The following is a 10,998-nucleotide window of genomic DNA, read 5'->3' on the forward strand; positions in this document are numbered from 1 at the left end:
AAAAAAAAAAAAAAAAAAAAAAAAAATCCCAGCTAAGTCAACTGACTAGGTATCCTAGACAAGAATAAAAAGTGTTACGCTTTATAGGGACTCAATGCACGAACTTGTATGTTGGCATTTTTTGAGACTTAATTCTTTGTCTCTTTCTCTCTCACTCTGGTTAAGTTTAGACGAGTTGACTAACAGTTGGGCCAATACTGACAGGTGTTTTTTGGTTTTTTTTTTTTTGTAAAAAGGTTGTTACAGCAGAAAAACATTTTTAACCATTTATATTTTGGTGCCAATACTTTGCAAAATAATTTGCCAGTTTCTTGTTGAATCGCTCTGAATTTTGTATACCTCTATTAATGTAGTATGAGAGTATGAATGGAGAGGAAATGTTAATAAGTTAGTGGACATGAGGACGAGGGAAAGCATGCTGAAAGGAATGATTTTTTTAAATGGATGGTCTTTACCTGTTACTAAAATCAAATATCTGAAAAGGAAGTTAGAGAGGTACATAGTACTGTGAGTTTTCATTCAGTGTTTGAAAGTGTTGAGACCAAAAAGTGTTTCCTCTGAGGACTTCTGATTCCATTGCAGTAAACCTTTTGCTTCAAGGTTGGATTGCTTTAACGTTTGATGACAATATTTTAATTTACTATTATTTTACCTTGTAAATAATTTAATGACCACTTTTCCTTTCAACCTCAATAGGAAACTTTCATTTATATAGAAACTTAGTAAAATTTGGTAGGTTTCATTGAACATTAGAAAAATCCATTTGAAACAAAAGTTCGTATTGATTAAATTCACTATTATACTAATTATGGGAAACACAGTAAAACAAATAAAATCACTTAGTCTTTTATTTATAAATATTCTTATTGAATTAGAAGTTTATTTAAAAGATAATGATTGTAAGTTCTCTTTCAGATTTCATGCTTTAAGTTAGGTAATATAAGCATCTCTATGTCCATTATATATCATTGTTCATAAATTGACTCAGTTTTATGGACAGTAATATGAGCTGGTTATGGGCTTTGGTGTCAGACTGATACAGGTTCAGATTCTGTCTTCAGTACATATGTATAGTGGATGGACTTTTTGCAGGGAAACCTAATTTTTCTAACCCTGTTTTGTCATGTGTCAAATAATGTTGCATTGAGAAGTACATGAGATAACATATGTGCTACACTGCCAAGCTTAATGTTGTTAATGACAAAGTTAAAGAAATTCACCCCCAGGAATAATAGGTTATATAAAGTCAACTATGAACTATCTATGTGTAATAATAATAATAATTATTATTATTATTATTATTTTTCCTTTGTAAGAATTTGGGGGTTTATTGCAATGCCATATGTTTTTGAAGAGGGGTAACTTTACCTGTGTTATTGAAACTGGTGTTACATGGCTACATACTTGTAGATAATAGGAAGAAATAAAACTGGAATCAGTCTGTTTTCTTTTTTTTTTTGGGTGAGGAGTTGATGCCATGTGTTGCTGGTATTAACAGCTGTGGGGATCCATGTCAGTATGCATTAATTTTGTCATTGTGTGAAATTTACTTTTCAGTGTCAGAAACCACAAAGAAAAGTGGTTTAAGATTGGCATTAATTTTGTCTTTTAATAATTTGTTTTGTTTTATTTGCAGTATCTTAACTAGAATTTTTATAATCAAAAATGAAAAATATTTGGTCAAACTATTTTGAGTTAAAATTAATGGCTATAAATGCTTCTTCGAAGTAGATAGAATTTCTTGAATTAATTCTTAATTTGTAAAACCTTGATTAGTAGAACTTCCCAATAGTCTGCTTTATTCTCAGTCTTTTATCATGTTTTAGGTGGTTGCAGGATATTTATGAATCTATTAGAATATAATTATGTGATTGTTATTTTTTCGAATAATATTCTAAATTTATTCTGGATTAAAAAAAACTGTAATGAAAGATGTTAAGCATCTAAAAAAAATCATAGCCGGAATGATATGCTGATATCTTTCTATCATCAAACTTCAATAATTATCTCTAAGAGTTTTTTCTTTTAAAAAAATTAACATAGTTTCTATTAAATTCTTTGAAATATATAACATTTCTACTGTGACCATTTCTAATCAAGGAAACATAGCTCTATATTCAAATGCCTTCTAAAGATTTGTTTTAAGGACCATGCTTTAGGGGCTCATTATTGCAGGTCCACATTCATTCCATAGCCAGATTTTCATAATCAATGTATCCTTCCTATTAAAATTTATTTCCTATAGTCCCAATAATAGATTTCTCTTCACTGTTTATTGAACAAACCATGCTTGTTTTGTCATTTTACCTTTCATCAGGAATGCTTCTTTTTCTTCTCCTTAGCTGTCTAAATATTAATTAATCTTCAACGCTATCTGAGTCTTACCAAACTTACTTTTATTTTATGCACTTCTTTTTCTTTTATTCAATTTTGTTACACTTATCAATCATAAAGTATTTTATGCATCTTTCATGTATAATTTTGTCTTGCCAATAATATTATGAACTTCTGAAATTAGAGATCATAAAATTTCCTTGTTTAGATATATGTAGTGTTTTACAGAGATCTGGATACATAATTCAACCTCAGTTATTGTTAACAAATTGGATACTTAACATACTAACTTTCTGAAATCTATTATTAGTAAGATATTATCTTTAGGTATATTATCAAGTAAACATGATAGCAGTACTTAGAAACACTTTGTATAAACCGAACTTTTTCTGAATAGAAGTGATTTTGTTCACCTGTAGTCTCAGATCTGTTAGGTACTTCAGTGGTGACAACAGTTGCATTTTACTAAGTACACTTAAAGAAGCACCCTGTATTATTTTTAAACCCTAATACAAATAAGACCCCCATTTTAAAGAAAAGTTGATATACAATTATTGTTATTCCCATTCTCAGAAAAGGAAACAGAGATTTAGAGATTAGGAAACAAACTTTTAGGCACATGGGTAAGGCAAAAGTTGAGTTTTAAACTAGGCTTATGTACTTAACCATCAGTTATACAGCCTTCCTGTTTATAAACATTTTTTTAAAAAACTTGCGTTTTATACCCTAATCTGACAGAAAAGAGACTTTTAGAATATACTTTTCTCTTTCTACTAACTTTTTGCTTTCACACAAAAAGTTAAGAAGTATGTATCTTTTTAGGGTATACGTATCTAGTGTAGCAGAATGCTAGGAAGGTGGCTTATGAAATCATATCATCTGGTTTTATATTTCATCTTCTTTTAAGTGCTAACTTATTAGCTTTGGAAAAATACTTCTCTGGATCTTGGTTATTTCATCTGTACAAAGGGAATTGTCGTAATAAGTGTCTATTTCATGGAGCTCTTATATAAAGATTGAGATTATCCATATAATTCTAATAGTGCTTGGCCCATGGGTGCACTTATCAGATGAATGAACACTACACATACACATATGTTTTTAAATTCAGTGAAAAGTATTTTCATACCTTTTATACCTTTTAACTTAGATAAACATTTATTTTGACAGTAGAAATCTAAGTCTTCCTGACTATTACACATATCCCTCATTTTCTACCTCTTTCCTTGTCCCTTGGTATGGGAGGACATTTCTGGAGGAGCATAGATAGGGAACAGATTGTTGTGGTTAGTAGATAATATGGCCCTCAACACTTTTATATAGGTGAAATATGATTACAATGAACATTAGGCAGCCTTGAGGGAGAAAAGAAATGCAAGGGATGTTACGAAGGTTAAAGTTAAGTCTGAAGGGACTGTACAGATGGTGAAAAGAAGGGGCTTGTTGCTAGACTGTTAGCCCCCAGTCCCATTCTTGTTGGCTTGGTGATGGTGTAGTTTCTTTGCTGATTATATGAATGAGTGGCTCAGTCCTATTTTAGTACCAATTGGTAAACCATATTTGATCTGCTATTTGGCGGTGTGTATTCTTCCACAGAAAAATAGGAATTGTGAATGATTGGCCAAATTGCTTACTCTCAGGTGACAACTCTGTATGTGCAAGAATCTTTTTTCATAGAAAGATTTTTGTATATACCCATTCTGAAAAATAAGAAGCTTTTATTTTGATAGTTGAAATGTTCTTGAAGATCAAACCATGGATAAAGATTACATCTGTTTTTTAATTTGGAGCTAGCAATATTTCAAAAGTGTTCGCAAATTAACATTTAAAATGATTTTATATAATAGTTTTCATTGTCATTTAAAATTCCCTTAATAATGGTTTATTTGGCAGCCAGCTTTTGAACTTTAGAAGAAGTCAACTAAGACATCAACAGATTGACATCTGTTAAAAACAACTTTTAGATATATGTAGGATATTTCTCCTAATATGAAAATTATTTTACATTTTTATTGTCTTTGGTTTTATATAGGATGAACAATATTGCCTTGTTTTCTTAGATTATTGCAGTGTAATTAGGGCTTGACTTATTTATTATAAATAATTTGGTGATTTGACCATTCTAATAAGGCAGTTAGATAAATTACAAATGAACTTAAATAATACATTTTAATTATTTAAGCCTAATGCAAATTTACCTAGAATGGTCTTGGTAAATATTTTTAAAGAAATATTGCTTTTTAATTTTTATTTATTTATTTGTTTTTATAGTATTGGGTTTCAGATCCATGGCCTTGCACATTTGAGGCAAGGGTTCTACCATGGAGCTAAATCCCCAGCCCCACATTATTAATTTTTATTGAATGTGGAATACTGAGTGGTATCTTATTACAGGCCGTATAAGAATAAGAAAAAGTTGAATCAGAAGACCCCTTCTTTTCAATGTCTAAAATTAGCATAATTCTCTTATGCTGGAGGTATCAAATATACATTGTTTTTCTTTATCATCTGAACTTGAGAATGCTTTTAAAAATGTGTATACATATGAGTTTGCTGGTCTGTTTGTTCGAGCTAATTTCCTATTTTCTTTGTAGCATATTATCAGCAATAGTGTTAAAATAGAAAAGCTACCAATGGCAACATTTTTGTTTGTTTTTTAGAGATGGAGATTATGTGACAGCTCAGGAGCAGATGTAAAACATATTTGTTATTAGCTTCTTCTCTCTTCTAAGACTAAAGGTGTTTGTATTGTATTTATTTCTTTTCTGGGGATAGGATCATCCCATTAACCAGGGAAAGAAAGTTGCCTCCTTTCTCTTAACCCCCAAATTTTGACTTTTAGTAACCTGGATGTTATTCAGAGGGCATCTTTCTGCTAATATGCAGTAGCTGAAAGAGACCATTATCCCAGTTTGTTAGAAAAGCTTGTAGACATTGCAGGGGACAAACCTCCTGTATTGGCTGCTAGTAAGCCTGTGAATGATGCAAACTACCAAATTTGTTGAGAATGGGAACAAAAAGACAAATCTGACTTCAATGTTAATATCTACTTTGTACTTTGCTAAGGCTACTAGTCTTATTTGTTTGTTTTGGTTTCACTTACCTGTTTGCCTAGATCTAGTGAGAAAATTGGGTCTGCAAAAGTAATAAGTAGGTATAAACAGTGCTCTAGAAAAAGAAACCTTCAGTTTTATCTGAACTTAATTATGTTTTAACAGATATGGAATAATATAACATTTTGGCATATCCTTTTTGTATTCATTGGAGAAAACTAGAAAACATGTATCAAAGAAGAAAAAGAATGGCTCACATTTCTACTTTCTACAGATAATTTGTCTTTTGGGTATTTTTTCCTATGCAGGCATACATTTACATATAGTCTTTTTCTGAACAAAAAGGGCTTATATTTTATATAAATATATATTTTGCAATTTTGCTTACTAAACAGTATAGTTTTCATAAACTGCTAAACTGTTTAAAATACTTGGTAACTAATGTAAATTTATATAAAAGCTATAGCAATAGATGCTTCAAATTTACAAAAATATTTTTAATATGACAATTATAAATATTTACTAAATGAAATATCCAGGTTTATAGTGCTTTACATCACGTTTTAGAAATTGTTTTAATATCATAATTGAGAGTTGATTTGATATCTATAAATAACTTAAAGTATCTATTTTATTATGATATTATACAAATATGTATTCCTTAATATTTTTTGTTACTTTAAATAGAAAGGTACCTCTTTGTATTTCCCACAACAGCTTGTCACATATGTCTTTTAGGAAAAATATTTTGACTTAAAATATTTTAAGTATATTGTCAGTTATATTATAATTTTACATATTCTTCATAGAGAAAATTGTGAATAAAAATTAGAGAATGCAAACTATATTTGATGTTTTTATTTTTTTATAGTAAAAAATTTATTATCATAACCATTTCCAAATATAGAGTTCAATAGTGTTAAATATATTTACATTATTTTACAACAGAACTTTAAAACAGTTTTTGGGGCTGGGGATGTGGCTCAAGTGATAACACGCTCGCCTGGCATGTGCGGGGCGCTGGGTTCGACCCTCAGCACCACATAAAAATAAAACAACCATGTGGTGTCCACCGAAAACTACAAAATATATATTTTAAAAATTCTCTCTCTTTCTTTAAAAAAAATATGTTTTGCAAAAATGAAATTCTCTATCCGTAAACACTAACTCTGCCACCACTTCCTCCAGCCCTTGCTAACCACCTTTTTACTTACCGTTTCTGTGATTTGGACTTTGATATTCATCTAAGTGGAATCATACAGTTTGTCCTTTTATAACTGGCTTATTTTGCTTGGCATAATATCCATGAATGTCAACAATATACAATAGGTAACAGAATTTTATTGTTAAGGCTGCAAAATATTCCATTGTTCTTCATACCAATACCACATTTACTTTATCCATTATCCATTATTGGACTTTTGAGTTGCTTCTATCTCCTGGCTATTGTGAATAATGCTGTGATGAATGTGGGGTATGCAAGTACTTCTTTGAGATTCTGCTTTGAGCTCTTTTGGATATATATCCCCAAACGATGGTTAAGTCATATGGGGATCCTATTCTTAATTTTTATAGAACTTATCAGGCTGCAACATTTTATATTCTCACTAGCAGTGCACAAGAGTGCTGATACCTCCACATTCTCAAATTTGTTATTTTCTATTGACTGTTTTAATAGATGTGAGATAATATTTTATTATGGTTGGGTCTCTATTTATTTGCTTGTTGGTTATTTGTATTTGGAGACTTGTCTATTCAAGCCCTTTACCCATTCTTTTAAATTTGTTTATTCTGTTATTGAGTCATAGAATTCTTTACATATCCTGAATATTAATTCCTTATATAATTTGATAGTTTCTCTCATTCTATAGGAAGGAGGGTCTGGGGTTTCCTCTGCTGTCTATTCTATTTTAATGTGTTATTGAATTGGGCTTGCTAATATCTTCTTGGGGATTTTTGCATTGAAATCCATCAGTGTGTAGTTATTGTAGTTATTCTTATATCTTTTTCTAGTTGTGGTATCAGAAATGCTGGTCTTATAGAATGATTCTGGGGAAGAGTTTGAGGAAGATTGATGTTAATTCTTTTAATACTTGGTAGAATTTTCCAGTGTTGCCATCTGATCCTGGGCTTTTCCTTGTTGGAAGGTTTTGATGACTGCTTCATTTTCTTTACTTTAGGTGTGTTTAGATTTTTTTTATTTCCTCATAATTCAGTCTTCTAGGACTTCTTCTATTTCCCCTATGTTGTCCAATCTATTGGCATATAATTGTTAAAATAAATCTCTCAGAATCTCTTTTTTTCCCCTATTACATCAATAGAGATGTCCCCTCTTGTTTCAATTGTAATTGAGTGTTATCTATGTCTTTTTAATGTAGCTTCACTAAGTGTTCATCAATTTTAATCTTTTAAAAAAGCCAACTCTTATTGACTTTTCCCCCGTTTTTCTATTCATTTATCTCTTCTGTAATCTTTATTATTTCCTTCTACAATTTTGGACTTGGTTTCTTTTTGTGGTTCTTTGAGTATAATGTTAGGTTGTTTATTTGAGATGTTTTTAATTTTAAGTGCAGTATTGCTTTAGTTGCATTCTATAATTTTTATTTCCATTAACCTTCATATGTTTTTAAAATTCCCTTGTGATTTCTTCTTTGATTCATTGTTTGAATAAGACTGTGTTAATTTCCACATATCTGTACGCTTTCTATTTTCCTTTCATTACTGATTTCTATTTCATTTCATTGTAGATGGAAAAGTTACTTTGTATGATTTTAATCTTAAATTTGTTATACTTATTTTGTGGCCTAGCTTGTTGTCCATGTTAAGAGAATGTTCTGTGTGCACTGGAGAAGAGTGTATTCTGTTGTTGAGTGGAGTATTTTGTATGTCTGTCAGGTCTGATTGGTCTGTAGGGGTTGTTCAAGTCCTGTTTCCTTATTGATCCTCCATCGGGTTGTTCCATACATAACTGAAGGCGGGGTATTGAAGTTTCTTACCATTAGTGTTTTGCTGTCAGTTTCTCCCTTTAGTTCCATCAATTTTTGTTTCATGTATTTGGGTACACTAATGTTAGAAACATGTGTTTTTATAACTATTATCTTTTGTCTTTGTCTCTTGTGACAGTTTTTGTTTTAAGATCTATTTTGTCTAATGTAATTAGACAAAATAGATTCCTGTGCATGGAATATCTTCTTCCATCCTTATAGCCTTATAGCGCTTTTAGACCCAAAGTGAGTCTCTTGTAAACAGCATATGGTTGGATGTTTGTATCAAGTTGGCCAATTTGTGTCTTTTAACTGGGGCATTTAATTCATTAATATTTAAAAAGTAATTATTGATATGGAAGCACTTATTATTGCCATTTGTTCTATTCTAAATGTCTTGTAGTTTTTGACTTTCTTCCCTTACTGCCTTCTTTTTTTCATTGATTTTTCTTTATAATGATATGTATTAATTACTTTCTCATTTCTTTTATGTATATTGTATAGATATTTTCTTTATGGTTATCATTGCAATTATATCAAACATCTTAGGGATAGCAGTTAATTTCAAACTAACCTCAACTTGGAAGACCCAGATCTAGCAATGAATTCCCTCCCATTTGTTTTATCTGGAAAAGTCTTAATTCCTCTTTCATTTATTTTGAAGGGCAGTTTTGCTAGATATACTTGCTTGGCAATTTTTATCTTTTAGCACATTGAATATATTGTCTCACTCCCTTCTAAAACTACGAGATTTCTGCTGAGTACTTGGCTGATAACCTAATAGAAACTCTCTTGTACATGATGGTTTGCTTTTCTGTTACTGCTTTGAAGATTCTCTCTTTGTGACTTTTAACAGTTATATTATGATGTGTCTCAGTATAGGTCTCCTTAGCTTTATCCTTGTTTGAATTCTTTGAGCTTCTTGAATTTATATGTACATTTCTCTGCTCACGTTTGAAAAGCTGTCTGCCATTACTTCTTCAAATAGGTTCTTTACCCATTTCTCTATTCTTCTTTTGTAATGTGTATATTTTTTGATGGTGGCCTATAAGTCCTGTAGGCTCTCTTCATTTTTCTTTATTCTTTTTTTCCTCCTCTGGCTTTCAAATTCTTCTCTTCAAATGTTCTGATTTTGATTTTGCCATTTGCCTGGTCAAGTCTGTTGTCAAGTATTTCTGTATTTTCAGTTCAGGTATAATATTTTTAAGTTTTAAAAATAATATTTGACTTTTTTAATAGTTTTTAAATCTTTGTTGATTTTACTATTTTGTTTATGCATTCTTTTGCTAATTTTTTTCTTGAGTTGTCTATCTGCTCGTTTAATTTGTTGAACATCCTTACGACAGTTATTTTGTATTCTTTTTCTAGTAATTCATGTGTCTCCAATCCTTTAGTGATCAGTTTCTGGAGCTTTAATTTGTTCATTTGAATAGGTTGTATTTCCCTGTTTCTTTGTATGTCTTGTTATTTTCTGTTGTAACTTTAGCATTGAAGAACTCAGCTACTTCTCTACTTTTTGCAGTCTGTTTTCATTGTGTGGGGATATTCACTATCTTAAATTATTTTATTTAGAGAATCTGAGACCGTGCAAACCATTTCTGGAGATGTCTTCTCTGGGCCTGTGCACATAACCTTTTAGTTGAAAGTTTGCCTGTATTTACTCAGGAGCACTCCCTGGTGTCTGTAAGTCAACTGTGCTTCCTTGCATAGGCTGTCAATAAACCACAGAACTGGGGCTCCACCTCGTGTCTGGTTTTGGTACTGTAGATTCTGGTGCTACACCAAATCACTGCTTTTGTTCTCAGTGGCTCACAACCCAGCATGCTGTTCCTTAGATATAGGTAAAGATGAAACCAGTCTCTAGGGTAGTACTCCTCTTACCCTTTCATTGCCTGTACATTCCACTTCTTTCCTGCCACAGGAGAAGGAGTTGGAGGTTTCTTCTCAGTCTTGCATTGCTGATAAGGGTGGGATCATCATGGTCTTTGATGTGGCTTTGTATTCACAGGACCTCTTAAGTGGTTTCTGGATTCTCACAAAGACAAGTAGTTCATATATTGTTTAATCCATGTTTACATGAGGAAGAAGGTCTTGGGCTTCCCTACTCTGCTATCTTGCTGACATGTTTTCTGATTTTTGAGACATCCTCTTTGCAAGAATGACCACTTTCTGAACTTGATAGAAGCATTCCTTTTCTCATATATCCATTTGGGATCAGGTGTAGAGAAGAGGTGGAGTGACTGTTTGAAAGGAAGATGTTGGGAAGGAGATTTGAGCAAATTGTATTCTGTGCTTATAGGAATATAGCCTAATAAATCTCATTAATATAATTTTAATGTACCAATTAAAAAGAATAAAGGAGGACATGGGAGAAGTGGTAAATTGTTGATAACAGAATGAGGTAGGGCTTTGTCCCTGTTGTCCATCCCCATGTGTCACTTCACTGTACCTCATTAAGGCAAAATGTGAAAATCCAAATTACATAGAAATGAGCCTCTGGTTGGATTAATCTTGAAAATATTTTGTTATGATGAGTTTGTTTTGGAGGAGTATCCTGGATAAGAAAGCTTTCACTTATGGTTATTATATGTCTCAAACCTTGTTTTTTTTTTTTTTTTTTTTTTGGT

The sequence above is a fragment of the Marmota marmota genome, unplaced genomic scaffold (genome assembly GCF_001458135.2).
Source record: "Marmota marmota marmota unplaced genomic scaffold, marMar, whole genome shotgun sequence".
Lineage (NCBI taxonomy): Eukaryota > Metazoa > Chordata > Mammalia > Rodentia > Sciuridae > Marmota > Marmota marmota.